At 29.7% G+C, this 16,347-nt stretch overlaps 1 protein-coding gene across 1 annotated transcript in view; it reads right to left on the bottom strand.

Moving 5' to 3' along the window:
• The window catches only part of LOC132941835 (mucin-2-like), a 33,708-nt gene extending 30,521 nt beyond the window's left edge, over positions 1–3,187 (bottom strand). The window contains exon 1 of the mRNA XM_061010033.1: positions 2,989–3,187. The gene's annotated coding sequence lies outside the window, so the exon portion shown is untranslated. The remainder of the gene's footprint in view (positions 1–2,988) is intronic.
• Positions 3,188–16,347: the final 13,160 nt, after the last annotated feature.

Raw genomic sequence — 16,347 nt, 5'->3', positions numbered from 1 at the left:
ATTGTTATTATTATTGTTCGTCCGTCGATTATTAATTTATATTGTTATTATTATTATTATTCTGTGGTCGAAAATCGCCCGTGTGAATTTAAAAACAAAACGAGCGAGTATACGCGGTTCGAGTCCGTCCAACGTATCGTGCGTATCGATTCCGAAATTCTCCCCCTCCCCCCCCCCCCCCCCAACACAGCATCCCACATTGTCAATTAACTGATATATTATTATAGTCGGTGGTCTGGATAAAAACAATAAAACAACTATCGAGTCACACTTCCGCTCCCGACAACACACGATCCGCTTGTATTTTTTTCAAATATCACGAAAAACCGCAGGTGGTCGTTAAAGTCAAATATTTCAAAAAAAATAAACTAAATTTTATGTTGTCTACTTTTAAAAAAAAATATAACGATTTCGATGCCACATTTTTTTATTCAAATGTGGTCGTAGAAAAGGTCTTTACTGACATTACTGTAATACTATAATAATATGTATAAAAAAAATTGTTTATTATGTGCGTTTACACTTCTCGTCTTCTCATACAAGTATTACGATATTTGCCAATAAATTATTGCTTTCGATAGTTGTTGCATATTTAACGAAAAAATAACTACGTACTAACGAGTGAAATTATTTCTAATGGTTACGAAACTCGTAGCTATATAGACGTCCGTTCACGTTTTAATTCCATAATTTTCAGTTTCGGTGATAATATAAAAGATAATAATAAATGCTAATTTAGTTGTAAAAGTTTATTGAGTACCTACCTACCTACCTACCTGTGATGAGATAAGATAATTTTTCGGCGTGTCAACGGAATCTCGAAAGAAACAACCAATACGCACATATTATTCAGTGATTTGATTTTTAATAGCCATTGGTTTTGGCGTCGATAATATTGGAATGTTCGAAATAAATAATTATCGGACCGGCGAGATGGGGTGTACAGTATTAATTGTGTGGATGAGCAAAAAAAAAAAAATATCTGTACGATTTACCCGGAAGTATGCCGTTTTTTTTTTACGTACCAGCTGCCCGACTTTTTTTAGGGCAATAATGTTATGTTTCGTAAACAGTCGCAGTGCAGTGTGTATAAAGCATAGACTGCACAATAATGTATTTCTCTTTTACGCACGTTTGACTGGAATGTGATTTGCCCTATGAATGCAATGCGTTTTATTTTCCACGACTGCAGTCTGCAATAAACTATAGGGAATAATCATGATGTTATTGTATTACGATGAGGAGTTTGAAGTGTTCGGATTACGCGAGGTGCTCGTTTGTTTGATGTCTTGGTGGGAAACACCTGCAGAGTCAACCGACCGACGACTAATTAGATGGTTAACCGATTTTGAATGCGAGATTACTAATTAATCATTTTCTGGACGTTATACCCGTTCCATGAGAGAACCACACGTAACGCCGTTCAATTAAACGCGACTCGTGACCTGTGTGAAATTCTAAAACCGCGCAAAAATACACAAACTGGGAAGTTAAATAATAATAATGAAATATCTATGTACAGTCTTCGTTTGCATAAGTTTACTGAACACGTTTTTGTATATCATTATTTTCTTCTTTTATTAAAAAAAAAAAAAAATCATAAAATCTACTATCTACCTATGTTATATTTTGCACAATGGATAATTTCGTTGTATATATAAAATTATAAAAAGGACAATAATTAGGAGGGAATGGTTGACCCGGTTTGTTTTTTCTAAAATATATGATACGACTCATGTTAATATCACAGAAATTGTTAAGTGTATGAGGATGAAACAAGTCTCAAGACCAATTTCTTATCAAGCAATCTTGTTTTCATATTAACCGACTGCAGTGGGTGATCTTTGTGACCATTACTACTCCACAAAAAAACGATTTGATTTTCAGGTATTGATAGAATAAACAAATTACATATTTTGTATCAAAAGGCTTGGGTGGCTTTGAAGTTAGTCATGTAATATTTTGTACTGCGCTCAATCGAAGTCATTAAAAGTAGGTAAGCAAAGACTTTTTTTTTAATATTATAACATTATGTGTGTTATGTACCTATTGCAGCAAAAGTAATTTTTTTGTTTCTTACTGAAAAAATTTCAGAAACATTACGACGGTGGTTAGAGATATTTTTTTTTCTAATATTTCAAGTATCGGCGATATTTTTACGTTATTCTTTCCACTGCAACAGAGAAATAAGTCTGAAACTATTTTTATGGACTAACCTATTAGTATTTGAAGTTTAATAGTCGTTCGAATTTCGATTAGTAAACATTTTCAAAAAATCATCTCCTTAACAATTTGCAATAAAAAGCGTGATTCACATTCACTCACATGACACTCCTAAAGTGCATAAAAAACCCAAATACATATTTGAAAATATGGTCCATAAGAAAATTCCAAAGATATGAATTTAAGTAAAATATGTATTATTAAAAATAATATATTATGGGGATGAGCATATGCATGCTTGGCGAATCACCATGTAAATCATATTATTTAATATTATGTGAAATAAATCGATCGCTTCATCACGTCTAACCGTAACGGTAGCCGTCTCGTCTGCTTCGAATTGGAAGGAAAATTTATTACATTTCAACATCGACGTTTCATAATATTTTATTATAATATATAATATGTGTGTGGGAGTTTGCGTCGCACAGGTATTGTCGTTCAATATTTAATAGAAAAACGACGACGGGGACACATTTTTTTTTTCCCGCATCGGTTTGTGTGAACTTGTATAAATGTACCTATAATATTATATTGTATATGTATATTTATTTTATCCCTAAACAGTCATTTTTTAGATAAATATATATGACTAGATATATGAATGAGCAATTAAATAAAACGTAAAAAAATGTAGGTACACGTTTAAAAAAAATGCTTTTGTAAATGTACATAATATTATTGTTTACCGAGCAAATGGCTGTTTAATGATAAAGTATACGCCTATTGTTCGTAATAAAATATACAATCGTAATTTAAACTAACCTTGTGTTACTATGTATCCGGACACTCGAAATGCGAAAATCCGATTTTCGGCTGTTGTTTTTTTGAATTTTAAACTGTAAAACGTTTAGAAAAAAAAAACCTCAATCACATCACCGGAACAGAATCGCGATACTACGCGCGCAGTACATTTCTCGGACGATCGCGAGAATAAAGGAGACGATCCCAGTCGTGGAGAAAGTTTATATATATACCTCCTGGTCCCCGGCGCTGGCAGGTATTATAAACATACCTACACGATACGCCGCTTTTTTATTATTATTATTATTTTTTTTTTTTTCTGGGAGATGGTGGCCGTGAAACTATTGCCGACCGATTCGTATATACCTCAACAGTGTTATCATATTATCATACCAGTTTGTGATAAACTATCGTTCCCCCCGCCGCCTCCGCCGCCAATATCGCATGGGGCGAGGGTTTTATTTCCTAATCGTCTTATTCGTAGGTATTCGAATCGTCGATCTATTAAGATCGCGGACGGGGGGGTCTGCGCCTGGCAGTCAGTCGAATAGCTAGTAATATTATTATTACTATATTGTCAGGTATGTCGAATTTGGACGAAAAACCAATCCAAAACGAAGGCGCAACGAATAGGAAATTTTTTCAAAAACCATAAAACATAATATAGGTAGGTACCATTATAATAAATTATACATTTATTAAATTGCAAATCATCAATTACGAGCAGAATCGATTGTAATGTGCACTATAGCCTATGGGTTGAATCGTTTTTGCGGGTCGTTTACAGCTGACGTTAAGCATTTTCGTAGAGCATTTTGTATTTTTCATAATCAAATTTTGTGTTATTATAAATAGAGGTATCAGATGTCCGTGAATTCTTATTTTGTCATTAAAACATATCATTATTTTTCTCATGTTTGGCCGAAATGCAATACTTTGTTAAAGACATTAATCGACAAACGTACAAACAATGTATAATGTAATTACAATTCTTGTCAAAAAATAAGATTTTTCATAATGTATAGTTTAATTGTTTTTTTAGTTGCTATTACATAACATTATTATTTAATTATTTTTAAGTAATTATCAAACAAAATATATTATAAGGTAACCCAAGTTACAACTTACGAATACCTTACGTTCAGTTATACAATTATAAACGTATATGTATAAGTACCCAAACGCTAAGTACAATCAATTGTTTAATCAATCTGTGGTCCGATGGTCGATTTAATCATGCATTTAATCGTCATATTTTAACTATGGCTTTCGTGCCAATCGATTACTATTATTAATACACCACACGTACGCTCGTGAGCTGTACACACACACACACACAGTAATAATATGTAATAGATAGGATATTATGAACATAAATCGTTTTGTCGATATAATAATATCTATTGTGCTGCGAACTGTATGTCGAACTTTATGCGCATAATTTCAACATTCCAAAATTATTTTCAATTAAAAACCAATGTAATAAAATTAATGGTTTGGTATTTGGGATTACAATAAGAACTGCACAACACAAACTGGAATTATATATTATAATAATTCTTATTTGTAACCAACACATCACACACACACAATTTATGTTCATACTATATACAAAACAAACAATATGGTGTGGATTTGTATCATTAGGGTTTGACATTTAACCAATTGATTTTTTTTTTATTTGATCCTCATAAGTATTTAATTTTAATTACCAACTCAAATTGTCAAGGTTTTTTTTAAAAAAACTGTATACTTTTTTTAAACTTCTTCCTTGTTATTTGACTGACATTTGACATTTTAAATGAATTTTATAACTCCTGTCGGTTCGATATGGACTTTATAGGACGAAATGTTAACGACTATGCATACACTCAAATCGTATACGCCTAACTTTGTGTTTAATTTACTATACTTTTAGTAACATTTCTTCATAATATTACTATGCATGGTATTTGTAATAAATTAATATTATATTTATTAAACATGCTGTGTAGGTCGAAGATAATAAAATACCTTTTTAATATTTCCAGTGGTTTTATACATCCCTAAAAACACGATGTATAATTTCACAACCAACACACGATAAAAATTGTAATATTTCAATAATTTAATGGCTTTTTGAAAATTCCTAAAAGAATTTTAAATATAAAATACAATAATTAATAAGCAAGGACGTGTTTACGGTTAATACTAAATAATTTAATATCTTTACCCGAACCGCTGGATTTATAATCTATACGTTTAAAACAAACCCTAACTTTGAAAGTTGAAAACAAGTTTTTGACGAATTATTTTATACCTACGTAAAATTCAATTTTTGTCTTAGATAAAACTTCAACTCAATATAAATGTAGATTTTCCATAAGAAGTTTTTTTATTTGTTTATATACCCAGAAGAGGCAGCACTTACGATGGAAATGAATAGTAACCTATTGAAAAAGTTTTTGTTTGTCACAACACATAAAAATATTTAAAGTTGTTGAGTCTTTTATTTTTTATAAGCCAATTTCATTTTACGGATGTAAGAAAACAATCGATCATATTTGTCTATCCTCACCATAAAATTACATCCTAATACAAAAATAAGTAGATTTTCGTAGCCAACAATATTCAAATGAATATCGTTATATATTTTATGTGTTTTATATTGCTATATCATTGTTATTAATATTATTTAAATTTTAAAATGTTTTGTTTAAACGATTTGTTCGTTACTCTTATGTACATCTCTAGATACAACGAGGAACGGATTGCACATTATATTATTCGTAATTAGGTAATATTATTTACCAATAATAATAGTAATGCATAAAATAAACTATGTAGGTATACCATTTAATAATTACAGACGTTTTCAAAAGAACGTTTCTTTTTACATTTTTTTCATATAATCATACTAGTCATACTTATCTGATTTAACTAAGTAAAAACATCAGGTTACTTGGTATATACTGGGTAATGGACATCAGCGCAAAATATTACTTATGTAATTTTAAACTATGATAATAATATGTAATGCTTAAATCTTTGTTATAGAAATACAATAATAAATATGTATATCTGACGTTATCTACATTTAATTTAGTACCTACCTATAATTTTTAGAAAGTGTTTAAAATTACATTTGTCGTCGTTGTTAATAACAATATTATTTAAATTGTCATTATTTAATCACCCATATTATTAAATGCTTATTATCAATCGGTATAGTAATAAAACAAATAATCACAACAGATCTTTAATCATACGGATGAAAATCAGTTGTAAAAAAAACTTATTTAAATATGAATCTGCTGTAGATAGTAGTGATTGTTTATTATTGCAGATGTAATATAAATCAATTATACGGAATTACTAATAAAACCGAAACCATAGATAACGGCTTTTGATACGATGAAACACTAAACAGAATTCTCTCGTCTATGTATGCCTATATATTATTTCCTCTTTCTATTTGTTTTTACTTTATCCCCCCAGGGCTTTGACACGACACCCATGGGAAATAGGTAGCGAAGTTCAAACTTGTTTCCCGAGACTCGTCCGTTCGACAGGAAGGGATAATATGAAAATAATCATTGTGAGGAGAAAAAATAAATGCATTAAAAAGCGCTTTGTCTGTCGTGCTTCCTATTCGTTGTACAGATATAATACGCTCGTACGTTCGTTCGAAAGAAAGTTATTTATGACAACGGCAATTAAACATCAGACACTTGACTTCTTCCCCCTCGTATATAATATAATAGAAGACAAACTATCGTGGCTGTATCCGCGAAGAGCACAACCGTTGTACACTCGGGTATGTCATTATATATTGTATTATGTACTTAATATATATATTGATGTACCCACGACTAATAAAGCGATTTGCAATTCTTGAACGCCACGCATAAAATATGCGTTTCATATAACTCAATTCAACACATCTTTATTTATATTGCTTTCGTTTAAACGCTAATCGTCATGCACGAGAACAAAAATGGAGGCATAAATAATTATAAAATTATGTCACCACCGGTTACCTATGATGATTGATACATTAATCGCGTATTCATCTCGAATACTATACATTTATCGAAAGTAAACGTGTCGAATTTCAAATTTGGTTTTACGACCGCTCCAAATACAAAACAATACGACGTGTAACGCAACTCCTATGTGCGGGAATCATGAATTAATATGCAAAATTAAAATGCTCGATAATTACCATTGTCTTACATACGACCATAATGGATGATCTAATATCTGAGGCGTTTCCATTCAATGTAAATCCATTAATTTATTATTAATGTTCAGAAATTTATACGAATATAGTGTCAGACGAATAGTTGTTTGTTCATAAACTATTAGACTGTAGGTATATTTATTAGTCGTGTGATTACCTTGAATCGAGTAAAACGATGTTCAAAGATTGTGTATATTTTGAAGACCGGAATTTCCAGACTTCAAGTTCAGAAATTATGATAAACATAGATGAATAAGATATATCACAGGAATGATAGATAAAACCAAATTAATTCAAAACCGCATATATGGGCGGTTTATTATACAATGGCCGAAGTCGACCAAAATAATGATATACAACTTCAAAATAGCTATTAACAACTACACTCTCAAATAGTTATGCAATGCTCGTTTCGAAATCCTGGACTTTCGGTTATAACTAATAATTTAGTATTAAAAACAATATTTTTTTATTTATTATCTTATATTTTAGTAATTGTTTTATATTATATTTCAGACTCCAGAAATTCCAGTTGTTCTATATATATATATAACAGAGTTTGAAAGATTCAAAGAACTGTAAATGTGCAGACAAAAAGTTGATATTTAAAAACTTTTAAATTTTATCAATTCGTTTTAAATATATTTAAACTATAAAAGTGGCTACCTATATAATATATAATATTAAAACGATCTCATCAAAATTCGTCATCAGACGAATACGTATTGTTTGAAAGAATTTCACAGATTTAGATGTATGAAATTAAATTAAAAAATTCAAACTAAACAAAAACTATTATGGAGTAACAGTAAATACTAGTATTTCAATAAAATTATAATTTATAAATCTATTAAAATATTTAGCAATCAAAATATTTGACAGTTGACGGATATCAGGAAAATTGATTTACTAAATTATGCTCAAAAATATTTTATTTTTCTTCATAGGTACATAATATATTATAAACGCATACCTACTGAATATTTATCTCGAAAATGTTATTGTGTATTGTTGAAAATTATAATAATTGCAAAACGAAATGAACACTGCAGCGTCCAAAATGTCAAAGGTAAATATGCAATTGTATAAATCAAAATTCTAAAAATATGCGAAAATGTGTAAATTTCTAGAATTCAAACATTAATTTTTAATATCCTAATAGTAAAAAAGATTTTCATCTCGCTCGTTATGACGCCGGAAAAATAATATGCAAAATATTTCAACATTTTCATTCACGAGTGTAATTTAATATTGATATATAATAACGGTTGCTCTAAATAATCACTAGTCAAGTCTATTGTACATACGCTCATCGAACAACACTGGAGTTGATCAGAATGTCTTACATTACGAATTTGGGTCTAAAACCATACAAGACCTCGTGGTATATTTATACAATAGGTGCATATTAAGTCTATTATTGTTCGTTGCGATCTCATTTTAATAACTATAACCGAAACAATAACGGTTATAATTTGTCAATTATCATCATCCCTGAAAAATACCCCGAAAAATGATATCGTAATATACGTCACTTCACCCCGTCCGTCACTTACTCCAACAACCACCACCACCACCTTCACTCTTCTTATTCTGACGCCGTCCTCGCACCTGCACTTAACAACTGCGAAACGAGTGATTTTGCACACACGCGCACAAGTGCATCCAATAAGTCTCGTGGGTACCGGCGCCCGTCACTCTCACGAAACGCGTACATATTATTATTATCAAGTCTCGCATTTATGGCGAAGTCATCTGAGGTAATTGACACGTTACGTACTAGCATAATAATATTATAGCTGGGTCAGAAACCGAGGAAAATATAATAATAGTAACATATAATAACGCTGGCATTACGAGATGGCATATTATTATTATTATGTCGAACGGGCAACGTGAAGAAAACAACAAATACTCAATGTACGGACACACAAACACGACGCTTTTTTTTAGCAATGGCCACACCGCGGTGTGGTTGATTTATGACCAGCCGAGGCACGTCCGAACACCAAAATTTAGGTGTACTACGCGACGTGAACATCGTCCGAAGCAAAATTTTACAAATCTTTTTTAATTCTGAGTGGAGTGATCGATGCGTTTATTTCGAAATAATGTGTGTTTTAGTTTTTGTATGTCTGACGTCACGCGCGTTTATACGAGTCAAAGGAGGGCTATATTTTGTTGGGACATAATGATTGGAACGTAAGACTTTGGCAAATATATATTTTATTTGTTGTTTTGGTAACATGTTTCGTCACAAAAAAATATTTGTTCAGAAAGTTATTTCGTTAGGGCAAAAGTAAAAAAATTGAGAATTTTTTTAATTTAAAAAAAAATAACAACACTACTTACGTAAAAAAAGTTTTAAAAAATTGTCTTTTTGTGCATGTAATTAAAAAATGAATAACTATAAATACTTGAAATCGTCAACAAATATTGAGATTAGTATCTTCGAGCAATTTAAAAAATATTTTTACCCTTTAAACTTTTTTAGTTCTTTTTATTTATGCTTTATCATTTTTTACAAAGTTAAAAACCATAAAATATAATACAAGGTTCCTCATAAGTTTTTCTTACACCATTTAAAAATATCAAAAATACCTACTCAACGTTATTTTATTTGAGCTTTGGAAGATCTAAATTTTGACAAAAATCATAAAGTCCGCAAAAATTAGCTAATTATTCAGTAGTTAAAAATCTATATAAATTTCTATTTTCTTAACTAACGCTTGCCATTTGAATACAAGATTCTTCCTGAATTATTTTCCAAGTAATTTAATAAAATCGTAAGCACATTTTCACATTTATTTTTCTATAGACATTTGAAGTTCAAATTTTGACAAAAATTGAATATTTAAGCGAAAAACATCATTTTTATTCTGAGGATTTTAGTTATTTTATGTAACAAAAAATATTAATCCATAAGGCCTTATAATCATACCACAAACTTATTTTACCCATTCTTCGATACATAAATACTTATATAATATGTTAAATCGACCGTATACGAATATGATATGATATTAAAATAATATAATATAAAAGCGTCGTTTTTAGCAAACATTTTTTCGACCTTCCGTATTACCTGTTGGTAATAAGCTAATGGAAAAATAAATTACTTCTATTAATATAACCATAATATTATAAAATATATCCTTAGATTTAGAGGCTGACACACTTTTCCATTCAGAATCGTTTTACATAATATTATTATCGTACATTGAAATATTGAATTCAAATTTAAAACATCCATTACAGCGTCTCACTCAATGACGATGTGCATTCGATATACTACTTCACAACAAAATGACTTTCTCGGTTATTTTATTTTTTATTTTTGTGTTTGAGACACTGTCAGTTTACCCTGTTCACCGAGTACGTTTATTCCAACGTCATATTGTTATATTATTATAATTGTGTTCTGAAATTGAATTATTATTTTCTGAATATTTTGACGTACATTCTAACAGTATAATAATATGTTAGGTAAACATGGAATAAGTAGTAGTAAACCAATACACAATTGTATACGAGTCAGTAAGTGAAGTAGCTAGCAGATTGTCTCACTCGTCGCTATACTATACTAGTATGTTATTTCAATGACAATATAGATAATACATTATTTTAGATTTAAGAAAGAAACGATGGGTACTTGTTTGTATTTCATTAAAACGATTGAACGGTTATCGGTAGGTATTATTCACATTAAGAGTCATCCAGACTTGATTTCCTAACGCTCGAGAGCAATACGATATTTTTTGAAAACTCCTACTTGAAAAAAGTAAGATACCTAAAAATTCACAATGAAAAAAACTAATTCAATAGAATTTTAAGGAAAAAGTTTTAAAAATAAACTCTAAATTAACAAAATAATAACAATAATAACAAGTATATCTTACGTATACGTTAAAAAATAAATAAACTTGCCGTATCATGTACATCATTTGTAATATTAAAGTTTTTCCTTTGTTTTTTTTGTACCTAATCCGGACAATTCAAAATTGTTCACCACTGTCAATATTTGTCATTCGTTAACGTCGCTCGTAAAATAATAACGTACAATAATAATAATAGTTTTGTGATTTCGAGAAGTCTTATTTTTTTTAAATTTTCATCTTCTCGATCGTAACGTAAACATTGTGTACTTGTTAGGTTCAAAAAATTCTTATTGCAATAATATGATATGTGTATATAAAATCAATAATTATAATTTAACAATTATTGTTTTTCGCCGACAATTCTCAATTCAATGACTAATTAAAATATTACTTTTTATTAATTGCACCTTCGGTTGAACTGCAACTGGACACTCTTCAAATGTTGAAAAAAATTAGAATTATTTAAAAATATTGTATTTTATCATATTTAAAAAATCCAAACATCAGAATTGGAATAAATTCATTATTAAAGGAAGAGATCACTGTGAGCATGCTTGGTGAATCATTCTAAATATTATAATTTGGCTTAGGATTACAATAATATTGTATTATTACGTTACACTTGTACAAACACACACACACACACACCGTTTCGTATAACAACCAACGTACGAATCTGCTGAGTCGTCGTGGATAATTTTTACCGCCCAATTTTGGCGTTTCTAAACTTTGATTTTTAAACACTCGCATGCATGTGGGAGGTCAACTCTTTACATTACAACAACAATGGTACGATTGTTGCCCACCCGGGCGTGGTGGTTTTGGCGATGGTAATGTGAATAATATTTTATTTAATTCAACATTTAAAAATGTTAACGAAAAACAGAAAATTAGTTTTTCATTTAAACTGCTACGAAATAACTATTTTCACAATACGAGTGTCCATTTTTCAAAAATCTTCCATCAATTCTTTAGGATTTTTGAAACATAGTTTTATTCATTTAGTAATAAACGGGCTGAACCTATAAACATTTTAAATAAGAAAAACAAATCTGCTCGATACATTAGAACTATAAATTATTTTTGATCTCGAGAACAATACACTATCATTATTGTGTTCTAGGCTCTAGTCTGTAAGATTGTACGACGAAGAATGTACGTTTTATTTTCATTTTGATTTCGGAATTGCACCAAACTATATCTGAAGCTCGAGTATGCAGTAAACTTGCCTATGGCCGTGGAAAACTAATGAAACAAAATATATAAATCACAGACTTCTTTCTCCGATTCAAACACGCACACACACACACACACACACATGCAATATGGTGACCAAATTTGGTCCATTAATAATTATTACGAAAAAATGTCAACATTGATGGCGGGACATTGACGCTCGGGCACGTGTACAATAGGAGGGTTATTGTGTGAAAATGCGCAGTATCTCTTTCTGCCCCTTTCACGCTTATCTCTCGCCCTATTCATCTTTCTATCACTCTGACATACTATCTCTATATATATATATATATATATATCTCAGTTTCACTTAGGCCAATTGTAATCGAAAGCCCGTAGATGCGATTCCTATTGTGGATGTGCATTTGCATTTATGTATGGGTATGCAAATTATTGTCTCGTACCATAGTACCGCACCGTATGTTTAATACATATACTGTCACGCTGCACACAATGACGAATTTCTTCTGCCAACTCTCCAGACTGCAGCTGTCATGTCTTTATTGCATGTACCTAGGTATAAGCCGCCCCAAACGGTTCTGTCATAATTTTCCCGCTGCTAGCGCTTTTGTTAGGATAGGCACTCGCGATAGGGGAAGGGGTAGGGGAAACACATCGCCTTCGGGAATAAAATATCTAAGCCGAAACCTTCTAGATGGCTATACGCGGATATCACTGTAAACATGCGCTACCTGTGCATATATTATTTTTGAATGACAATTTATTTAAAACTGCGTATTATCATAGGTTTCCGAGCAAAATTATAGAACGCCTTGCACCTTCGTTGTGTCCGTCCATCCGTCGTGTTAATTACCAGTACATAGTTACGAATGTTGATCTTGTAATATTTATTTACTGTCAGTATTGCAATTTAACCAATTTACACAAATTACACGGTAGTATAGTTTATTGCGTTTCATTAACACGTTTAGAAACTGGGACTTTAGTACACTCACAAAATGACCTTTTCTAACTTGTTTTTTTTCTTATTAACTGTTGAAATATGTCGCTATACATTTTGTGGGTATTTTACAAAAAATATTTCTATTGAAACATTTTTAATGCAAAATACCATAACAATGGCGTACCAATGATTATTTATTCTGAATAATTCACTCTGCTTACCCTAATTATTATGTACCTCCGAGTAAAATCAATTGCGTGCCTTAATATTATATACAATAACCTTTTATATTCAAATTAAGTAAACATGAAATACAAACAATAAAATTTAATTTAAAAAAGGTGGATAAGTGGGTACCGCTCTACTGTGCAGTAGTTTTCAAGCATGACCTTGTAATGGATGTGTTATACTTGGATTAAATGACAAATCTTTGCATACGAAAAACGATTCTGAGCATTGAGACTTTGTGTCACCCTAACATACTTGGGCAAAGCGTGTGATCTACCGGGTCCGCCGTGATCTACTATTAATATAGGTAACGAATAATATGCCTTTTGTGACTAAATACACGATGATATTGTACAATAACGTACTAATCGAACGTCTTTGGGTGTTTGGTTTATGTTGGAAAAATGGTGATGTATTAGAACGCAGATTTTTTACCGTTGAACAAAGAGATAAAAAAAACATTAATTCCAATCATACAAAGAAAAGTTTTGCCGGAGACTACCGCATAGTGTCTGTCGTCTGATGAATGGAAATCATACTCCAGTCTAAATGATATTGGCTATAATCATTTAACAGTCAATAATTATGAACATTTCGTAAATGGGGCTAACACGCGTACAATAAAATTGTTATGGTCATTATTAAAATTTTAAATATTAAGAAAAATGCATGGGACTAATGAATATCTATTACCACGCAATTTAATTGAATGTTGTTATCGCTCAATAAAGAAACGGAATAATTTATTTACACATTTTTTGGAAGATATAAAAAAGTTTTAGTTTCATAAAATGTAATATTGTAACAATTATCATATTTTGAACATAATTTATATATTTTGACTAATACTAATTGTATCATTTGTTTTGTAGACTCAAACAACTTTAATGTATTAAATATAGTTATTTTTTTAATTTAATTACATTTCTATTACATAATATTACATATTTATTTATAATTATTTATAACTAGTTATTTACTGTTTTCTCGGTAGATCACACGCTAAACCTTTAAATGCCTGGTAGATCACACGCTTTACCAATGGCCCATACTTGTATAAATAATTAAATTTAATAGTTAAAAAAAAAATCATAAAAATCGAAAATATCTCATGGCTATAAATAGCAAAACCTTTCCGGTGAACTTTTTTTTTTCATAAAAGTAGAAAACCTTGTTGGGAATCTTCTATTAAAATGTCTAATTTTAGATATGAAAAGAAAAACTATTATGAATTTCTACTGAAAAATAGTTTACAAAATTTGAAAAATTATTATGGCTATAAATACCTCAAAAAGAGTCAAAATAGCTTATACATTTTACCATGTATGGAAAATTCTAAAAAAGATATTTGGTAAACATTTAAAGACTACGGTTATTAATTTTTGAGTTCCACCATAAAAAAAAACAATTTTTCCTTTAATTGGTTTTGATTAAAAATACCAGTTTTTTTGATTTTTCCTGACGCTTTTACTACTGGGAGTTTTTAAATTTTGAGCTTTCAAAAGTACCAACTAGATTCATAACAGAAAAGATGCCGATGTCGAAAATTGGAGCATCTTTACTACCTATATGATGATAGACAGAAAAAAACACACATGATAAATTGTAAGTACGATGTATTCATTCGATCGGCTCAGAATATTACAATACGTAAAAAGTAAAAACACGTCGTAATAGTACATACAATACTTTGAATCAGTAAATTTCTTAATTTCCCTTCTGCATCACCGTGACTAAAAACATAATTTTTCAAAGCAATTTTATTAATTAATCCTATATGTATTATGTCATTAAATTTGATTTGAGATTAATAAGAGTTAAAGCTGTCTTTTCCAAAAAAAAAAAAAACCGATTTTATGGAACATTTTCAAAATGTGTGATATGGTTCAAGCCTCATTAGACCTCCAGAAATTATTCACATAAATCACATGTATCTATTAAAATAAATTGTTCAGTCGTTTAGTCTTACAAATTACCTTGTCATATGGTACAAGTTGGAAAATTGGCATTGTTTTACGACCGTATATATTATGAAACAACGTGGGTTTAGCGTATAGAACTTAAAGGCAATTTCCTATACCCACTAAAATAAACTAACGTACTTAGTTCTTATGTACATTTCAAATGATACCAATTATTTTAATCCTTATGTATCGTTACATTTGTTTTCCGTCTTTTTTTATACACAATTTTACGATGTAGAACTAAGTCAAATACATAATTTATTGCAAACACATAGAACACTGATTTTATTTATTTACATTTAATTAAAATCATATTTACTATAAACTATTCGAACAATTTTTTAAATGTTATACAATTTAAAATTAAATACTTACAAATAACCTTTTAAAAACTGTATAATATGCTTGAGTGAGTACCTAATAAATAATATGTTATACAAAAGAAATTTTAAATAAATGAAACAAAGTCGTTGTAAGATAAAAATAAGACCAAAAAAATAGTTATTATTGAGAATTATTTTAAATTTTTTTTAGATTCTGAATAAAACGATTCTATAACCCAGACATCATTTTGTAATGATAATATTATAATAGTATTATAATAACGTTATACTAATATTATTAATCAAAAAATTTCTGTCTGGGAATAGTTTATAATGATATTTTTCTTAACACTATTTTGGGTAAAAGGAGTGTTTGAAAAGTTTTATGTATAGTAACACTATTCTTTATAGATCAGAAATCGAATTTAAGCGGTACATTGAAAATATCAACTTTCGATTTATTTAATAGTTTCCCTGTAAACAATCATCGACACAATGTCATCCCAAAACAAATAACCATTTATACTTTAAATTTTTATTTTTTAAATCTAAAAATATAGACAACTATATTAATATTATTATATATACATTTGGAATAAATTAAAGTTAACTTTTAACTTAAAAT

This window comes from Metopolophium dirhodum, chromosome 3 (assembly GCF_019925205.1).
Source record: "Metopolophium dirhodum isolate CAU chromosome 3, ASM1992520v1, whole genome shotgun sequence".
In the NCBI taxonomy this organism is placed as follows: domain Eukaryota; kingdom Metazoa; phylum Arthropoda; class Insecta; order Hemiptera; family Aphididae; genus Metopolophium; species Metopolophium dirhodum.
This window is presented reverse-complemented; position numbering and strand designations above follow the sequence as displayed.